The sequence below is a fragment of the Papaver somniferum genome, chromosome 8 (genome assembly GCF_003573695.1).
Source record: "Papaver somniferum cultivar HN1 chromosome 8, ASM357369v1, whole genome shotgun sequence".
NCBI lineage: Eukaryota > Viridiplantae > Streptophyta > Magnoliopsida > Ranunculales > Papaveraceae > Papaver > Papaver somniferum.
The window spans coordinates 151,883,504-151,905,481 of record NC_039365.1 but is presented as its reverse complement, the minus strand read 5'-3'; the positions used below and the strand labels follow the sequence as shown (position 1 = coordinate 151,905,481).

The window sequence follows — 21,978 nt, the reverse complement described above, 5'->3', positions numbered from 1 at the left end:
CGAACGTCGGTTTTGCAAACTTTCGCAACGATTCTAAAGCAGTTGCGAATTTTCGGTCGCAACAGTTGCAACCTAAAATTGTCACACCAGTTTTTAACGGTTGCGAAATTAGGGGTCGCAACAGTTAATAACAGTTGCGAAATTAGGAGTTCGCAACAGAAGCTGCAGTTGCGAAATGTTTGCAACATCAATAAAATAGTGGTTTTGACCGGCCAAAACCAGGTCTCAATTACACTCCCCTGTAACAAAACCAAGTTTCCCTGACTATCAAAGCCAGTCAAAATCAAGTTTTTAATCCAACAAAACTATCAAAAAAATATTTGTTCTAGAATTTAATCCACCATGTCATTCAATGATCAACTCCATATACACAAAAATTAAGAACCACGTTACAAAAGTTCTAAGGACATACAAATTTTGTGTGTGGTATCAAAAGATCTTATTCAGTATGATTCTACAAGGTTTGACATCACTCTACAAGTTTATTTTATCAATAACTTCAACAAGTAAAGAGTTGATAAATGATGACTTCCCAACACCTTTTAGGTCCAAAGATGAAGTACTGGAAAACATTTCTATCTGATTGTTGCTTCTTGCGATCTAACCTTCTTCGTCTGGTTATATGCAGGACAAAGGCAATGTTTCCTTGGTATCCGATGTAAACCAAATTGGCTACACTTTTAACCGGATCTAACAATGTCATAAGGGTCCATTGCATTCAGATTTATTGCATTTAAAGAAGTGAAATTCCAAACTGACACGGCAGGGAAAGCACACTTGAAAAACTTAAAAGGAATAAAAGAATAAACTCCAGCAAATGAAAATCTTTTAATTCTTTGAGAAAGCAAACAAAGCGAAAGTAGTGAATGCACATACCTGTGCCAAGAATCCATCAAAGGATTACTCTCCTAATGCAGTCTTCTCTGCAGATTCCTTATGTGGAGCTTTACTCCAAGGACTGTAATTCCAAAATATAAGTAATATTAGGTTTCATATGAGAGTGAGCACAATAAAAATATTCTCAGAAGCGCAGTGAAATAAAGATTGATTCATAAAATATATTTCAATTAAATTGTTCTGTTTGCTTCTTTCTTTTGTTCATATACACATGCACAGTTATGAAAATTTAGTAAGACTGTTGATAATGCACTTGCAAGCAACAAATGATCCGAGGCTGCTAGCCAGTTCAGAGAAATGACGGTTTTGCAGAAATGTGTAGCATCTAATACATGTTGTGAAATCATAACAATGCGGTAAAAAAATAAAAAATAGCTAGTTTTAAAATATCTCCTTTCTAGTGGAGTTGAAAAAAGTTCATTAAGTTCAGCAGGTCGTAATGCGCCACCCTAGTAGACAGTGGTGCAGGGATGCAGAGCTGACACTCCCTATATTCCTGAACACATTTCATCAAGAAGATTAGTAGGCATATAAATTCAGACGACAGATAAGTTCTAACTATTCGATTATACTGCGAGTCATGGACAAGAACTCGGTCCAAGTGTAGCGCCTTAGTTCTTTTTTCTTAAAATTTTATCAAGCCACTAAAACATATCTCCTAGAGTTCTAGTAACTTTCAATTACAAAACAGCTACACTAACTGTCCAAAACATGAACTATTCTAGAATGTTTTCAGAACTTATATTTTGGCTCGTAGTTTGCAATTAGAGGGTTAACAACCGAATATTTTCTAACTTGAACTATATGTGCATTTCTCATTCCTGCATTATCCATAGTAAGAATCCAAATTACTTATTCAAAAAACAGTAACTACCGCTAAATTTAAGAGACTACCAAGCAGTTATCCAGAAGCATACTAAGCTAATATTTCGTATTCTTTGATCACAGGTTCATAATTCAGAAATGTGGACGGTTATGATTGTAGGCCATATAGAAACCTCAAATTATAAATAATCTTAGAATGCATTGATGCAAATTAAATGACTAAGAGATAAAAAAAACATATTATTACACGATGTGATGGAAGTACCGCAACATTACTACTAGTTTGAATCAATGGGGAACAAGAGTTAAATACCTGTCAAACAAATGGGCTGTGGATTTGTTTCTTGTCCACCTTGATTGCTGCTTGCCATTTCATATTCTTGTAATAGACACCTCTCAGCAAGTATGTCCCATGTTCTGAGAAGTTTTTTGCCGATGCATCTTTCTACGTTTGATACCTTGGACTAGAAATTAATAATGTTTTGTTAGTGGAAAGATTATAGAATATTTAAATAGTCATTGGATTATACAACCGTGTCTGCAAAACTTATTTTTGGTTATGCTAAAATATGTAGTAGAGTCATAAATGGTACAACGCTCACAGTAGATGCATGAATTCCAAATAGGCCAGTGTCAAGTATAGATGCTGCTGAATGCAGAAAATGACTGAATCTGGTGATACTCTATTCAGAACTAGTTACATCAGAATCCATGTAAAAAAATTGGCCATCATTAATTAATAAACGACAACAGACTGATAATGCTTCAGAGAAACTATGATACACCAGAAACATATAAGGAAACACAAATTTAGAGTTACACAGCCGTGAGTGCATCCCTTTCCCGGGACACCAGCTGAAAAGGATCCGCCTCCTCCCGTTAAAAACTGTAGAAAGATGAGCAGATTAAGATCTTTAAAGGATAAAGCAACGAGATACATGTGAGGCAAATGTATAACTAAGCCAAAAAGAAATATTATTTTCAGTTAATCAGTAATAGTGTGAAAGTCCCAAGACAAAATGCGGAACCTGAAGTACAGTAGCAGCCATGGCATCCTTCTTGTTAAGCTAACCCCAAGGAACTTCAATTGCAAGGGCAACATGAGTTACCAGTCGTCATATAACGAAAATAAAGAACTGGTCAAAAAGAACCTTAACCAATTGAAGGGCAATACGAAACGAATTCCCAGCGTCCAGTATATGAAAGTATTAAAAGATTTATATACACCGGTGAAGCAGCCGCAATACGGGAATCACCTCCTACATATTTAGCATCGGAGGAGGTATAGGCTATGTACTTGGTGTTCGAAGAGGATCACCTGCAGGGTAATTTAAACCTTTATAATTAAGACACACAAGCTCACACAATCTCAAAGTAAACTAACGATATATAAGCATTAAGACATACTTCAGGGTAAACACCGATATAGTGATCCAAAGAATGCCCTGCAATGAAATTGTGCCATTTCAATACAGGTCTACATGAAAGATAAACTTACTAAAATGTTAGAAAGAACCAAGACATACTTCAATCTCAGTCTTGGATTATGAGAGGAACTGTCCGTATAGAAAAGCCACTGTTTGATTAGCGACAGCCAGTACAGATTAAAGTCAGTGAGTAAAGTATTCGAAAAATGACAATTGTCCAACTCATGCATGCACCAAAATACATGCTATATTGTACTAATTCTGAACCAAGCAACTAAGCTTTAGAGTATAAAAATGATCCAAAAACAAGGCCCATTTCAGATAAGAGGTTAAAAGAATTCCAACCTGCACCCCTGAGATGCTAATATCACCATTAATAACTCCATCTATGAAACCCAAGTCCTGAAACCAAAAAGTGACAAATGTTTATAACATCAAATAGTTAATAAACGTTGATAGAAAGAGGAAAGGAACAAGAAGAATTACCTGACCCATATCGCTTAGCAAAAGATCACCATCTACTTCCCGCTCCAGCGCAACATCTATTATCAAAACGAGATTTAGATTAATCAAATGAAGATCTAGCACAAGCAAATCAAATTAACACAAAAATAAAACTAACTGTTTCACTAGCATTGAATCAGATATGTGTAAACCAATCCATTGGTGTCCACTCTCAGATGATGTTTCTCCGCTTAGTCTAGTGCCACAGCCTAAAACAAAACACAAAGTAAACAATCAAAAACTAATTCCAAACTTCAGCCGTCAACTAATAAAATCACAAATTTAAGTATCAAACATGAACTTACCAATATCAAGGAGCAGCCACGGAACATCATCCACGGGCAACGCAAGAAGCTCTAATACTCTTTCAGACAGATTTTCCTTTACACCACAAAATCGACCAGAATTAGTAAATGAAATCAAATTATTTGACTATAATTGCTAAAAATATGTTGAGGAATTATGATTATTAAACCTGAATTTCAATATACAACAAGAAGAGGTATGTTTCCTAGCTCCGTGACAGTTTTGTGCACCAAAGCTGAATGGTACTTCTGTTTGTTAGTCTTGATAGTAACCAAAACAACACCTGAATCTTTTCCAGCTTGAACTGAAATAGACTTTGCAGTAGCTAACCCTATAATACACCAAATTACCACCAACATCAACAAATCATTAGCAAAAACCCTAAAATCTAAACAACGGAATCGAAATAAAACCCAAATCAGAACTCAACAGTACAAGACCAGCTGTTGTTTTTCTTACCAAAGTGTTTGAAGGTGTTAACCTTGTATAGATTATTAGGTTCTTTCTGAACTGAACCATTTGATTTCTATTTCCAAACTCTTTGACGAGGAAAGCGTCATTCCTCTTCACGATCTCTCAAATCAAAAACCCTAAAAATTTAGGGATTTCACACAAATCAGATTCAATCAAAGCCAGAATCAAAAATCAAACATAGGGATGAAATCAAGCGAGACACTTTATTATACTTACAAGGAAATGAGAAGTTTAGGGCCTTTCTTCTTCTCTGTGTTGCTGCTCTTGAGAGTTTTTGGAGACGATATAAGAGAGACTGAACCCTAAAACAACTTTTGTATGTAAACCTCGAAACCCTAAGGCGAAAAATAAATAGGTCGGCTTATCTGAAATTTGAGATCTCTGAAACCTATGAATTTCAGACATGACAGAAGCGAATGAGAGATAGAAGAGAATGAGATATGAGAACGAGAGAGAAAGAGAGATGAGAATGAGATATAGAATAGAGTTCGATGATAATAATAGGCTAAACCCGAGTCAGTTTGACATCTGAATGGGCTGAAATCGAGTCAGCTTAAATGTGTGTGCAGCCACACTCACGAGTCGCACGCGTACAACCCAATTTAGTTGCGAATCGTAACAGTTTAAAACAGTTGCGAGTTTTGTAACTCGTGTGAACTGTTGAATATTTGCAACTGAAATTCGCAACTCAAAATTCGCAACAGGGACTAAGTTGTTGCGACTTCTAGTTACTAATTCCTGAATTTGGTGTAGTGCTAAAATAATAATAAAAATTAAAAAAAATGAAATAGAAAAGATTGGGAATATAATTTTAGAATAAATATAAAACTAAAAAAAAAAATCACTAATTTACAGTTTGTAATTAATCATTATACAAAGCTTTTGGTTGGTAACCTAGCAACAAGCTGGGCTCCAACACCTTTTTGAATAGCAACGCCTAATCTATGAAAAATAAAGCTACCAAAACCACTACTAGCGTCGTTACTAACTAAACAATTCTTCAGGCGCTTGAAAAAACACAAAGTATCCTCACCCAACTCTCCTAGAGTAGAGAAAGCCAAAACACTCAATCCATGGCCATGTGAAATACACTTGTCCAAGTATTTAGAGTGTTTACGTGAAACCGCATTAGATATAGCTTTCCCTGGGACGAAAGAGCGAATTCCATCACCTGCGAAGGGCGAAACACCAGTGACATCCATACAAACATCCTTTCCGTCTTCCCAGTTAAGCACAAGAATATCAGCAGGTTTCAGCTCTTTGTCATCATTCGTCAGAAATCCCAAAGAAACTTCCTTACGAGCAGGAACACTAGCTTTGAAGCAAATGTCGACGACTACATCACGAACAATATCATGTCGAAACTTGGGGCCTATATCCTTAGCACAATGAAGTGCATGATCACCAAAGATGTCCATGGTTTTATTACAACTTGGGCACAAGCCATTCTCAAGAAACAATGGGATACCAAGACGATAGCAAAGTGCAGCTCTAAAATGTCTAGGTCCAAGGCACTGATTAAGCCCAATGATGGGTACAGCCATTAAATAATCTTGTGCATGCTTCATACGGTTGCACTGCCACAAGATGGAATCTCTTGCGGACATATTAATGAATTAAATAAATAAGAATTGGAATGTACTTTACCATTATTAGATACACAAACTTGGTTAAAAAGACCAAAATCAATAATTTCTGGGTGAAAAAAACATCTAGGTTTTGATATTGTTTAAATGGACAAAAATGTTAAAATAGCCAGGATGTAAACAGTTTCTTCCTACCCATTTTCAAATACTTTTTCTTATTTTTAATTTACATCAGGATGCATCCAGTTTCATCATCGCTATTTTTTAAGTTTAAGCAAGGATGAATCCAGTTTCATCCTTGCTATCTTTTTTTGTCTATTTCACCTGTAATAAATTTTACTCATCCATTAGAATCATGTTTTAAAAATATTTGGACAAATGACCCATTTTCCGGATTAGATACTATTTAAGGATAATACCATTTAAATTAAATGAAACAAAGTCTATTATTGTCATTAGTCACATGGAGAGCCCTTCAACGTGATAATTTGTCAAATAGAATCTACAATACATTCGTGCACAACACTTTATGTGTTATAGTTTACCAACATTTACTCATTTTATTTCCGAAAAATGGATCATTTGTCCAAATATTTTTAAAACATGGTCAAATGGACGAGTAAAAATTATTATGGGTGAAATGGACATCAAAAAAATAGTAAGGATGAAATTGGATTCATCCTGATTTAAACTTAAAAAATAGGAAGCATGAAACTGGATGCATCCTGATGTAAATTGAAAATAAGAAAAAGTATTTAAAAATGGGTAGGATGAAACTGTTTACATCCCGACTATTTTTACATTTTTGTCCATTTAAACAGTATCAAAATCTAAATGTCCCTTTCATCCAGGAATTATTGATTTTGGTCTTTTTAACCAATTTTGTGTTGGGGAACTTAGGCGCAGGCCCAAAAAAAAACAAACTTACCGCCAGGCCCACAATTAATTTCTGATACAGTCGCACCCATAGTTATTTAAAAATATTTAAAACGTACTGAAAGACTCTATTACCCTTCATCGTTTTTGGGCATAATTTTTTTTCTTCTCCGCCGGTTTCTTTCCCTATTCCTCCATTAATCTCTGTAACGGATCTGCAAAGATTTTTTCTCCATCATTTAAAGAAATAAATCATTTAAAATCGATGATTCAAAGAAGTAAATCATTTTTTACTAAACCCTAGAATACATTTCAACAAAAATGGATGAAACAGACGAAGAACAAAAAATCAAGTAGAAGAAAAAGAAAAAAAGTTATGCAGCTAAATTTTCCCTTATATTGTCTTATGCACTAAACAAAATGATGCAGAAGACATTATGCACATGCATAAAAATCCATAAATCAGAAAAGTGAAAAAAGTAATGCATAAGACAATATGCAGCTAAAACAAAATAATGCATAATGTCTTATGCATCTAAAAAACTGATGCATAACCAGAAAAAGTGAAAAAGTAATGCATAAGACATTATGCAGCTAAAACAAAATAATGCATAATGTCTTATGCATCTAAAAAAAACTGATGCATAACTAGAAAAGTGAAAAAAAAGTAATGCATAAGACATTATGCAGCTAAAACGAAATAATGCATAATGTCTTATGCATCTAAACAAAACTGATGCATAACCAGAAAAATGAAAAAAGTAATGCATAAGACATTATGCAGCTAAAACAAAAATAATGCATAATGTTTTATGCAGAAATAATAATGGCATAATGTCTTATGCACTAAACAAAATGATGCAGAAGACATTATGCACGTGCATAAAAATCCATAAATCAGAAAAGTGAAAAAAGTAATGCATAAGACAATATGCAGCTAAAACAAAATAATGCATAATGTCTTATGCATCTAAAAAAAACTTATGCATAACCAGAAAAGTGAGAAAAGTAATGCATAAGACATTATGCAGCTAAAACAAAAATAATGCATAATGTTTTATGCAGAAATAATAATGGCATAATGTCTTATGCACTAAACAAAATGATGCAGAAGACATTATGCATGTGCATAAAAATCCATAAATCAGAAAAGTGAAAAAAGTAATGCATAAGACAATATGCAGCTAAAACAAAATAATGCATAATGTCTTATGCATCTAAAAAAAAACTGATGTATAACCAGAAAAGTGAGAAAAGTAATGCATAAGACATTATGCAGCTAAAACAAAATAATGCATAATGTCTTATGCATCTAAAAAAAACTGATGCATAACCAGAAAAGTGAAAAAAAGTAATGCATAAGACATTATGCAGCTAAAACAAAAATAATGCATAATGTATTATGCATCTAAAAAAAACTGATGCATAACCAGAAAAGTGAAAAAGTAATGCATAAGACATTATGCAGCTAAAACAAAATAATGCATAATGTCTTATGCATCTAAACAAAACTGATGCATAACCAGAAAAGTGAAAAAGTAATGCATAAGACATTATGCAGCTAAAACAAAATAATGCATAATGTTTTATGCATCTAAACAAAACTGATGTTATGCATAAGACATTATGCATAACATCTTTAATTCAAATCTAATCATAAATTTCCGATTGAGATCAAAAACATGGAGACAAATAAGGTATGAAAATTTTCAATTCAGTTGATATCGAAATACTGCAACACACTTCTTACCCTTTTCAACTTCAATTTTAATTTCTTTTTACTTCTCGAATAATCAAAGACAACAGAAACCCAAAATCCCCAGATTTAAACCGCAGATTTTGAAACAGAAACCCTAGTTTTATTGAGAAGATTATTCAGAAAAGGATTTGGGAAAAGATTTGACAAAGGGAAAAATCCAAATGTTAAAAACGAAGAATCGGAGTTCACCATTGTTTTCTTCTCGCTTCTCTCTGTTCGTCGCTCGAAGAAAAGGGTAGTTTGGCCTTTTAAAAACTGAGAAGCAGAATTTCATAAATTATGGTTCTGCTACGAATTTTTGACGGAAAAATGGGTGCGTGCCTGAACTTTTCTGTCCGTGGGTTTGACAGTGGAAAAATCTGAGAGAATGTGTCTCCCTGTAGTTTTCACTTTTGTGTTTCAACAACACACCACAACGAAGGACACCACGGCCCAACAAAAAAAAAACACTTTTCATAAAACTCGCAACTATACCAGAGTCTGTCGCCCCAAAATTTTGACCGGAGAAATCACTGGGAATTTCACGTAATGTTTTTACCTTCTACGTGTAATGCAAAGTAACAATTTTATCTAGGGAAAAAGTACAGACTCTGCCGGTACGTAGCTTCTTTTTAACTAAAACGAAAACACTCAAAGAGAGATACGAAGTTCTCTTCATTTTGTTGTCCTGCCACGGCTATAATCCCATCCACAAGACCAATGTTTCCAGTAGCTCACGTGTGCGTGCTTGTTGGCACAACATATCTTAGCCAAGATGCACAGCAATTGGTTGCCCCACGTATATATATTTGTGTCTAGCAAGCATATAACAATCTGTGGGAATTAAAAAGAGACACTATGTTACACGGATATTAGCCCATGATGTTATTCTGTAATCAGCGATCTATCTAAACTAAGTTAGCCCTAGACATGAAAGCGCTCGATCAAGAAACACTCATCTATCAAAGATAACACTCATGTTTGTTGCATGACTTGAGTGGAAGGTTCTCGAGTTAATTTAGTTAACAGTAAGTTAAAACTCATACTTACCATTTTACCCTTTACTTTAGTACGGAATCAGTAGCCTTTATTGGAAAAACAAAATCGTGTTTCGTTTTCCCGCCTTTAAATAACCAGTCTCACAGGAAAAGTATTTCACTCCGTTTTTTCATTTGAATTTTGAAAATCATTTCAAAAACAGAAAAAAATAGAGCAATATGGAGAGCGGAGATATTTTCTCTGGCAATAAAGGTTTTTTGAAGTTCATGAATCAATTCAGATCTCTTCCCTCTGTTTCTTCCGTTTCTTCTCACCGATCGACTTCAGTCGATGAAATGATCTGGTAAACTAACCTTATTGTTAGATCTGAATGAAAATGATTGTAATGACTTAATTTTTTTTACAAAAAGTAAAAGAAGTTTCAGAATAGGTTTTGATCGTCGTAAGTTTATCGGTAATTCAACAAGTTCAAAATCTCCGATGAACTTCTATTTTGAATTTTGAATTTTGTGATTGTAATTGTTGTATTATCATAATTTACTACAGATTTAGTCATATGATTTGTTAACATTGATTATAGAGTGTTCATAGTTTGCATTTTGTTTGATGATTCTTACTGCCTCTCTGCTTCGAAGTTTTTTGTTAGATTTCAAAGCGGCAGTAATCGACGGAAATAGTTTATTATTGAATCGATTAGAACATGTTTTCTGAACAAAACTTATAATTTCTTGTGAGTGATGTTAAGTAATGGTTAGATCGGTCCATTGATTTTGGTTGTTTTAAATCTTTGTTTCAAGTTTTCATTGATTGATCTCCGTGAGTTTGAGGTTCTAAATTTGAATTTCACTGTAGTTTTCATGTTATTAAATAGTTCTCGTTTGTGATTGCTATGAAATTTTCGAGTTCACTTACAGCCAAATTTCAACAGGACTGTTGAGGAGATGCGTAGTAATGCTAGTCTTGGATCTACTCGGTGTTTGCTCACTGTGATTATGGAGAAAAATGAAGATTGGAAATTTGTTTGTTCGCTTGGAATTTCTTTGTCTACTGAAAATGTGTTGTTTCCCTGGATTCAACTCTCATCTGGTATAATCTGATTAGTTTCTCTTTATTTTCAAAAATAATTTCTGAATTGATTGTTTTCTTTTTTTGGTTTATCAGGTGGAGTTATCACATTTTTCGATTCGGTAAATCACTGTGACACTGTAAAAGAAAGTTGGACTATCACTGAAATTTTCAGGTATTTCAGCGTTGAAAAACTAGTTAGTTGATAAACTCGGATTTTGAATTTGTGATTGTAATTTTTGAACATGTATCATAATTTACTATATATAGATTTACTCAGATGATTGGTTAACACTGATTCTTTAGTGTTCATAATATATAATAGATCTAGTTTGATGAATTTTAGAATCATCTTTGCTTTGAAGGTTTTAGTTAGATTTCACCGTGGAAGTGATCGACGGAAATAGTTTATTTTTTAATTGATTGGAACATACTTCCTGAATAGAACTTCTAATTTCTTGTGAGAAATGATTAGATTGGTCCATCGATTTCAATTGTTTTAAATCTATATACCGAATTTTCTTTGATTTAATCTCTGTGAGTTTGAGTTCAACAGGATCGAGAAGGATACTTTGACTGAGGTGTCTAGTCGGTGTTTTCTGGTACAAAATGGAGTTTCTGTGTTGCCTGGCCCTGAACAAGTGTTCTTTCCTTGTATTAAACTCCACAGTTCAGCAACTGGTATAATCTGATTGAATGTCCCCTTTTCAATTTTTTTTCTTAGATTTTAAGCCTTCTTTTAGTGAATTAAATCTGATGAGTTTTCTTTTTTTGATTTACCAGGTGCCCTAATCAAATTTCCAAGAAGTGATTCTGAAAATCACGGCGAAACAGTAAAAGCAAGTGTTTGGAATATCAATGATGGCAGGTATTTCAACGATCAAAATCTCCGTAGTTGTGATAATACTGAAAATCCTTCAAAAAATAAAAAAAAGATACCTTCTGAATTCTCAAAATAAAAAACAATTGTATCGATCCATTCACACTGTTGTATTTGAAATTTTTGATGTTAGTGCTCTATTGTCGCCGGTCACCGTGTCTGATCATGGAAGCAATTATTTCTCTATGGCGGCGATGCAACTTGCTTCAGGTACTCAGTTTTTTCTTCATTTTCTTTTTCTGAATTAGGTTAATTAAGTTAATTTAGATATTTGGATACAAATTCCCTTTTGTTATCCTATCCTGGGTTTAAGTATATTTTTTGGTGAACTGAAAACATGTCTTGTTTTTACTTTCTACTTTCAGCTAACAAACAGGTTGGTAAGGGAAAGGCAACAGCTGTTGGAGGAAAATTGAGCCGTACCAAGATGTTGGGTGCAATAATTAAAATAAAGAAAAAATCAAATAAGCAAAAGTTATTGATACTTATCTCCTTTATAATGGAATTGATCGATTGACGAAACGAACGAGCTCCCTATATCTCAGCAACAACAAAAAGGCAAAATTTTGGAAAAATAGAGTGAGACGGATATCTCCAGGATAAAACACCTTAATACACCTACTACTAGCATATGTAGTAGATGCTCAACTTGAGCTTGGCAACTCCGAAAAAACCATAAAGGAAAATCTCGAATGCTTGAGACAACAATATAAAATATTTTTTCCCTTGGGGTCCCTCTAAATATAGAGCAACCACTTTCCCATAGATTTTACAAAAATAGTGAATTTGTTTATATAATTGACAAATACAACTTAAGAAGAAAAACTCCCCGGTGTGGGACTAAAAGGTTTATATAGTTTCTTAAAACTACTAAAAATTGAAAACTCCACGATGTGAGACTAAAAAGTTTCATTCACAAAATAAAACAATAAATTATAATTTTTTATTAAAATTTTAAAAAATTATTTTTTTATTAATCGTTTTCCAACAATCCCCCACATGAATGAAAACTCAATAAAACATGAAAACACAAATAGATCTTGGTAAATCAACATCCCAACCTCACGATCCAAACAGACTGATCGTGCAAGTGTTGAAATCATACTAGTCATTTCTACGTCCTTTCCCTCACACAAAAGTGTGTTGACCCCAGGGTCATACTATGGATTGCATAAATCATAATAGTATTGAGAGCTTTCATCTTTAGTTCTCACATGGTGAGACTATAGGTATCTTTCACCAAAGTGAAAAAGCATGAACTAGTGAACCCTTAGTGACATTTAGGTCCTAAGTTCCAGTAATACCAAAACCATCAAAACGAAAATCACATAAAAAACGCAGGAAATACCATTTTAGGCAGAGGTGTCCATGAGGTCTTGAACCTTTGCTTAGTGGGATATTACCGGAATTACTTGCTAGAGACAGTGAACTATGTCTTGAACTGCTAGCATTTGATGTAATTCGTGATAACAACCACGGGTGATATCTCCAAGATTGCTGCCAAGCTCGTGTCGTTTTGTCCAATTTGGCCCTGGACATATCTTGTTTCTCAGAATGCTCTAGAGAATCAAAGCTCATATTCTCATAGGAAGCGGCCCACTTCCTCATTCAGATAGGTGAGTTTCCATAAAGAGTGTTACTGCTACACCCCACTTCAATCTTAAATTGAAACTATATAACTCATTAAGACTTCTTAAAAGTCATCCTTCACATGCAGTCACACTATCACGTCTACACCATAGGACAGGGACAGAGTATAAAATTCTCTGATAGTGTTTACCTTTACCCACCACAAATTAGTTGTCTCATTCGAAACCTTGATCTTGAGATCTCCAGTCAGCAAGGTTGAGTATCCTTCATGGCAAGTTTAATTTATGAGCTTAAGCCCCTTCCCCCTCGATGCATTTCTAACTATCTCTTGGGATAAACCTTTCGTCAAAGATTGCGCGATATTCTTCTTGGACTTTATCCAATCAATGGAAATAACGCCGATTGAGATTAGTTATTTTCAGCTTTAGCTATTATATCTTGGCTAACACAATGTATAGATATAGCTGGCACAGGCCTATGCCAGAGAGGAATGTCTTCTAAAAAACATTTTAGGCACTCGGCCCCCTCTCGTGCTTTATCTAACTCAATACTCTCAGATTCCATAATGAATTGAGCAATATATGTTTGTTTGTAAATCTTCCAAAAACAAACCCTGATGCTAGAGTGAAACATATCCACTCGTAGACTTAGACTCCTCTGAGTCAACTATCCAGTTTACATCACAAAGTCCCTCAAGGACAGCAAGATACCTTTGATAAATCAAATAAAAGGTAATAAAGTATTTTAGGTACCATAATACTCTACTCAGTGCATCTGAATGTATTGCTCCGGACTATAATTATATCTACTTACTCACAATATAGGCAATGTCTGGACTCTTACAGTTCATTAAATTCATCAGACATCCTATAACTCTTGAGTATTCAAGTTAAGATACTCCATTACCCTTTTTTCTTGAGTCTACAAGAATAATCGTACGGAGTACAAGAAGGCTTACAATCACACTGATTGTATCTCTTAAACACAAATTCAAAATAAGGAGAATGACTAAGACTACATATGTTAGATTATTTTCTAATCCTTATCCCTAAGATTACATCAATAGGGCCTAAGTCTTTCAAGTCAACGTTCTCATTCAGCGCATGTTTTTAGTGGAATTAATCACATCTATGTTTGTATCAAGTATAAGCATATCATCAACATACAAGCATACAATCACACAGGCATCCTTAACAAGTTACTTGTAATAGACTTGTCAGATTCATTAACTTAAATCCACTACATATTATCACATGATCAAATTTTCCATGTCACTGTTTACGTGCTTATTTTATAAACCATAAAAAAATTTGTTCAACTTACAAACTTTTTCATCATAACCTCACTACAAAGTCCTCAGGTTGGTCTATGTAAATTTCTTCATCTAATTCACGATTTTAGAAAAGCTGTCTTAACATCCATCGGATGTATCTCTAATTTGTTTATGACAGCAATAACAATTAGCATCTCAACGTAAGTAAATCTCGTCACATGTGAATAAGAATCAAGGAAATATACACCTTCTTTTAGTTTATAGCCTTTAGCTACCAACTTAGCCTAATATTTTTCTACAGTTCCATATACCTAATGTTTCCTCTTAAAGACTCATTTACATCTCATGGTATTACTCTCTGGAGGTAAACTATAAACCTCCCAAGTCAGGTTCCGATGGACTGAGTCCATTTCACTAAATGAAGCTTCTTACCAGAATGTGGTTTCAGTAGATATCAAGGATTCTTTACAAGTACGGGGCTTAGACTAAGCTAGGCATGTTATGAAGTCGGCTTCATAAGAAGTCTCAAGTCTAATTTTTTCTTTTTTCTTTTTACTTCTCTTAGGCTCAACCGTAACTTCATCTTCCTTTAAGATAAGTTCTGACTATTTGAAAATAAATCTAGGGGATCAACAACACATCTCTAATGAGGTACAGGTTTAAGAATAAACATGTTCAAAGAACTCAGCATCCCTAGATTATGTAATAGTATTCACAACAAAGTCAGAAAAATCACACCAAAAGTATGAAAAATCAGAACACACAACCAAAAATCTATATGTAGAAGTATACTCAGCATACCTTATATGAAGACACAATCACCATTTTTGGTTTCTATCTAGTTCTTCTAGGAAGAGGAATGACAATCTTAGTCAAACACCCCCACACTTTGACATATTCATAAGAAGGTCATTTACCTTTCCATAAATCATATGGAGTTTCATCTGATCCTTAAGGGTACTATATTCAGGATATACTAGTTAAGAGGACTTCCTCCTCCCACAAGACCGCAGGTAATCCTGAACTAATCAACATGGTAATTATGATCTCCTTAAGGATACGATTAATATGTTCAAGGCTTATAATTGGTTATCAACTTCAAGTTTATACATCTTAAGGCTTCTAAGGCGTCATCCTTATCCCTAAACAATTATACAAGATAGTACCTCGTACAATCATCTATGGAAGTTATAAACCATCTTTTACCATAGTGGTTTTGGGTTGAACTCATGTCAACTAGGCCTAACTGAATAATTATAAGGGATTAGAATTACTATGAACATTTGTGCTAAAAGATTTTATAGCATATTCATTTCACTTTTGTGTTCAAGATCCAAACTAAATTTGGGTACGAAGCCTATGCTAGGCAGTTTATGCATTGACTTATAATTTTACGGTTCCAAGTCTACCATGCAAAACATTCAAAGACACACAAAAGAAAGCACAAGAATCAACTATGTTCACTTCATCATATTTTCCTTCAAACTTATATAGACCCTAAGTCCTATAACTGTGGCCTAAAAAATCAATATCCTTAGTTATAACAAGTTTTCCACATTTAATTAAGATCTTCAATCTTTTACCATCTTCAAGAGAACAAGATACAATATTATTTCATATGCTCGGAACATGAAAACTTCATTCAGTGTGAGAATATTACAGATATGAACTTATGCTCGACCTTTCCCTTTTATGCAACCTCTGTCGCAGATGAGTTACTCATATAGAGTTTCTCGACATCCCTTATCATCTGATAAGAGGTAAACAGGTCTTTGTTTCAAAAAACATACTTAGTGGATCCAGAGTCCACCCACCAGTCTCTCACATTGGTTATTAAAATAACTTCCGACATCATGGTTCATTTTGTTTCAACTAAATTAGCATTAACTTTATACTTATTAAGGTTTTATGTTGTCTACACTTTACTGCCGTATGGCCAGGAATTTTAAAAACATAACAACCACCCTTAATTAAAGTAATGTCGGATTCAGTTTTACGAAACATACCTTTATTATGAAGACTATGCTTAGAGTTGTGTTTGATGTTCTCGCCTTTGTCAGCTTTGGAAGACTTGTGTTCATCCACATGCGTCTGGTAGCCATGTTCCTTTTCAATTTCATGTCACAAACTTCGTTTATACTCTGACCACGGACACGGTAATTTCCCAATCACCTAATACACCATATCTCACAAACCTTAGTTCAGATAAAATATGAGTTTTGAAGATAATATCTAGATTTATAAACTTTGTTTAAACCACCATATCAAAAAACTCATGGTTACCCCATAAAAACTACTTTAGTTAACAACAAAATTCTGCCCGTCAGAGTTTTTCAGGAACGTTTCTCAGTTTTGTAAAATATCAAAAAAATACTTTTACAACTCCAAAATTTCTGAAATTTTACGTGGGTAACTATCAGGATGTCTACTGCTTTTTGTCAAAAGGGTTCATCGAAATTCCTTCTAGGTTAAGAGATAAACTCGAAACTCTACAGCTGACCAAAAATTCGTTTTTGTTTTTCACTCCACAATTAACATCCATGATTCACAAACCAACCAACCATTTTTTTATTATTACAAATACTAATGTCTTAAGATTGTTGGGTGCAATAATTAAAATAAAGAAAAAATAAAATAAGCAAAAGTTATTGATACTTATCTCCTTTATAATGGAATTGATCGATTGACGAAACGAACGAGCTCCCTATATCTCCGCAACAACAACAAGGCAAAACTTTGGAAAAACAGAGTGAGTCACGTGTTCAACACGTTTCCCTTAAGACATTAGCGCCCGGCTACACTCAAGAGTGATGCTATAGCCCTCACAGGACGGATATCTCCAGGATAAAACACCCTAATACACCTACTACTAGCATATGTAGTAGATGCTCAACTTGAGCTTGGCAACTCCGAAAAAAACATAAAGGAAAATCTCGAACGCTTGAGACAACAATATAAAATATTTTTTTCCCTTTGGGGTCCCTCTAAATATAGAGCAACCCCTTTCCCATAGATTTTACAAAAATAGTGACAAATACAACTTAAGAAGAAAAACTCCCCGATGTGGGACTAAAAGGTTTATATAGTTTCTTAAAACTACTAAAAATTGGAAACTACACGATGCGGGACTACAAAGTTTCATTCACAAAATAAAACAATAAATTATAATTTTTTATTAAAATTTTAAAAAAAAATAAATTTATTAATCGTTTTCCAACACAAGAAACGCCTGGCGGTTCGAGAAACTTTGTTGAAAAAGCTCAATAGCAAGAATTATCAAACTAAGGCAGATAGCAAGATGTGGGTTAAGCTTATGAAGGAACCAAAAGATAAAATTTTCAAGTTTATCAAGTGTGCTAATAACCACAATTTGGTGAAAAGGTCAAAAGCCACTAATGTACTTGGTCGTCCGAACTTCTATGTGGTTTACAGTCCATATTTCCAGGGCCGTGTTAAGGTCGGAGAAATACTACAAGCAGAAGGAAACGTCATGAGATTTGGCCTTCTGTGTTCAAGATGCGATGCACAAGTAGGTTTTGCAGCTATGGCCTTACACAATCCTAAGCCCGCTGTACCAAATTGCCCAAGACACAAGTTTTGGCCTTGTTTCTTAATAAGGATTTGGTTCACTAGGTTTGTTCAGTTACAACTTTTTCTACTGGTTTAAACTCTAAACCAGCAGTTATCCTTGAGTTCTATAATAAATAAATTTAATTACAACAATCATCACGTCACTGTGTTTTTTCTCTTCCTCTTCGTTTTTTGCTTTTGTTTTGCTAATTCATGATTTTATTATTCAAGTAAACAGAATCATTACCAAATCAGTACAAAAGGCAGCTCATACAAGGGAGACTGCAAACAAAAGGAGCAAATCTAAAGTAATGCCTGTCAGGCCATTCTAAATCAGATACGAATGGAGGCCTAGTTCTAAATTCTTAATAGCAACCTCTCTCTAATAGAGTACCTTTCTAAGCAAATTTTCATCTTGACACCTCTGCTTCTTGGCTTAAAGTTGTTAAATACCATTTGACTCCTTGAACCAAAAACACAAAGTGATGCTTCACAAAGTGTTAGTTTGCCCTCCTTGTGACACAATCTCAGCCCCCCTCCCGCCGTTTCGGTTTCCTTGGCTAGGTTACCCATGAGGCTCGCTGGTAGATTAGCACAACAACCTGTTCAATTAATGTAATAGTATGTCGTTGGAGCTTAGCTTGTTAGGCTTCCAACTAGTTTCATGTAATAATATCCATCCAAAAGAAAAAAGAAGCACACAAAGTGCAGTCCCTTCATGATAGGGCCAGAGTCCCTTCATTCTCCACGCAGTCCCTTCATTCTCCACGCTCATTTGAACTCCTTCAGATTCTCAAACAATGTCTTCTTTGTTGGTATTGGGTACTAATGATAGTAATCATAAGAATATGACAAAAAATGATCCAGCTACCAAGGGCTTGGGTCAAGCAAAGCAACAGGTTTCACAGGGCAATGAGAAAAATAGGGAGTTGAACTAACTTGGATTGAAGCTGATAAAACATACCCTTCTAGTTGCCATGATAGGGCCAGAGTATTTGGACACCCAGCGAACAATGACTGTTCCTACAGCAATGATTTGAGCACTAAGAATCATCCACCATTCCCCACTCCCCCAAAGTGAAGAGTTACTCCCTGTCTCCAGACAACTGGAAAAAGAAAGAAGCATTTTAAGTTTACAACAATATTCAAGGTATATCGCGTAAACAAGTTAATTAACCTCCCAGTTGAGGCTTGTCAGTCCCACTATGATAGAAGGAGCTTAAAGACATATATACCATTTCGACTGAAATATTAAAATTTCAACAACGGCAGTAAAAGGTGCTAAAACATATCTACCTCAAGTAATTAAAATTCCAACACCACCAAGCACAAGACCTGCAACTCCCACCACCCCAATGGACTCACTGAATAACAAGGATGCAAGAATAGTGAGTAACTCATTATTACCTGTAATTTTTCAGTTCAATCAAAATTTTGATTGTCTAAGATTACACTGGGAATTTTTGGGTATACACAAATATTTATGTTATTTTGGCACCAGGAAGGTCAACGGTGAGTGAGTAACTCTCAAGTAAACCAAGGGCAAACTAAACTATGAATACTTCTTGAGCTTACAGGACCTAGGAAAGCTATGAACAAAGTATAAGTTAGAAACTGGATACTGGGGTAATCATCACTGGTCCATAAAGCCAGAATTCAGTATTGGTGTTGCTAGAATTAATTAAACACGTCATCTGAATATCCTCATATATTATACTAGAAGTGTAGGTTTATTAATCACATTATGCGAACCATGACCGTTCCCATTGCCATGCTTTGAGCAGCAAGAAGCATCCACCATTCCCAACTCCCCCAAAGTGAAGAGTTACTACCTTCATGTGAAAATGCAGATAATCGGAAAAAGAAAAGGGCACTACAAGTTTACAATACCAAATATATAGCATAAACATGCTAAACATCCTTGGATGATTTAAGCAGTTGAAGTTTGTGAGTCCCACTAGGATAGAGGGAAATAATTAACATAAAAACCAACGGAACTGGAATATACATAAACCTTCAACCACAGCAATAGAAGTTGTTCAAGGTATATTTACCTCAAGTAGTAGAAGTCCAACAACACCAAGCACAAGACCTGCAGCTCCGACCACCCCAATGGACTCACCGAATAACAAAAATGCAAGTATAACAACCACAGTCAAAGGCTGTAGATCAATGATTACCTGTAACTATTCAATCCAAGCTGAATTTAGATTGTGTAGGACTACACTAGAAAAATCTTAGGAATACACAAATATGTGGGTAATTTTAACCCGGAGAAGGGCAACAGTAAGTCACTATCGCTCAAGTAAAACAAGGGCAAACATATATAGCCTACTAAGTCTGCACCGAACTCAAGTTGCAAACAAGAAGAACTAGAAAGCGCATACTAAGCTAACCGTCATTGGTTCCCATAAAGCCAGAATTCAGTAGTGGTGTACTAGAAATGTAAGTTCCTATTATGTGAATCTCCTTAACTATCATACTTTCATGATCCGCACAAATAAAATTTGGCTGAAGAAAGAAAGAATGAGATAATGAAAACATACACTGCCTAAACCAGCGGATGTCCTTTGCCTTCAGCAAGAAATCCCTAACAAATTTTTTAGAAAATCATTCACTCAAATTCAAAGGCAAGTACTTGAATTCAACATAAAAACTGGAAATGATTCATTAAGGATTTAACCATCTCGATAAATTTCTATAGAGAAATGTACCAATTCTGACCTGAAAACAAGCAGCATCAACAAGTCCATACAAAACTATTGCAATCCATGCCATAACACCAGAAGGTTGTTGTCTCCCTCTTAACCTAGAAAATGCAACCAACATAATAAACACTGCAGAAATTAACCGAAAATCTGAAACAAAAAAAGGTCCAGCCTTCGATAAAACTTCCTTCATTCCCACCACAGAAAAGTGGAAAAACCAACAAACCCACATCAAGATCTCCATTCTTTTCTTCCATTTCAAAAGTCTCACCTTTTTTCTGCAAAAATGAATCTGATACTTCTGATGTTTTACCAACAATAATTCATCATTATTACCAACACAACCATTTCTCTATCTGAATCATTTTTATGCAATAACCACTGTTCTTGGAAGCTTAATCGAAACCCTTGTCTCAATATTTGGAATAACTAATAAGGAGACTTGAACAATTAGGATTTCTATGGTTTGGGTTGGCGAAGATTCATCGTTCCTTCTTCTTCTTCCGAGGTTGATGAGTACATGATTTGGCTGGTAAAATGAGTGAGAATCGGTCTGAACTAAGTCGGAATCTTTGTTGCTGACATTTTCTTTCTTTAGATTCGTTCTTCAGATAGAGACAGGGGAAGATGAGTCAGGAACTACTTTGAGGAGACAAATAGTTGGCCCATCAGCAACGTATCGGTAGGTACAGCAAAAAAAAACAAGTATCGGTACTCACAACACGATACGAAGAAAGGGTATTCTATCCTAATTTAATTGGGGACATGACATTTTATTTGCACCTCAAAATTTTCAGGGGTATATTAATTGTGAATATATTGTTTTACCTTTGGTTAATATTCATTTTTTTCAAATAACGACCCTAATTAAGTATCCTTGATAGACATTAACGACGGTTTAGAATCGTCACTGAAAAAATTCCAATACCATGACGACTCTAAACTGTCGTACATTTCCGCCATTAACGACCAAGATAACGACTCTTCTTAGAGACTAACGACTGTCTGTGACGACACTTCTAAAACATTAACGACTGTTTACAGTCGTCATACACATAATCAAAACAATAACGATTTTCAAATGGTCACCAGGGAATTGATTATGTTTATGACGACTCAAAACTGTCGTACATTTCCGCCATTAATGAATCTTCGACAGTTTAGAGTCGTCACTCAAACAGTCGAAACATTAGCGACTGTTTAGGGTCGTCACTGAATTTTTTTATACCATGACGACTTTCCATACAAATCTGGGCAAAA

The 21,978-nt window shown here is 34.7% G+C and overlaps 1 long non-coding RNA gene and 1 pseudogene across 5 annotated transcripts; both read right to left on the bottom strand.

Moving 5' to 3' along the window:
- Positions 1-331: 331 nt before the first annotated feature.
- Positions 332-4,876, bottom strand: LOC113303752. 5 transcript variants are annotated; one of them, XR_003337748.1, is made up of 12 exons: positions 4,650-4,876; positions 4,419-4,549; positions 4,129-4,290; positions 3,959-4,034; positions 3,772-3,862; positions 3,636-3,691; positions 3,495-3,551; positions 3,249-3,298; positions 3,130-3,167; positions 2,036-3,040; positions 877-958; positions 332-690 (listed from the first exon to the last, which is right to left on the bottom strand). It is a non-coding gene; the product is annotated as an uncharacterized LOC113303752 (long non-coding RNA). The 5 variants fall into 5 exon arrangements; XR_003337749.1 differs by having other exon boundaries at positions 332-958; positions 2,036-2,186; positions 2,325-3,040; XR_003337747.1 differs by having other exon boundaries at positions 332-958; positions 2,036-2,608; positions 2,751-3,040.
- Positions 4,877-19,384: 14,508 nt separating this feature from the next.
- Positions 19,385-21,344, bottom strand: LOC113303526 (annotated as a pseudogene).
- Positions 21,345-21,978: the final 634 nt, after the last annotated feature.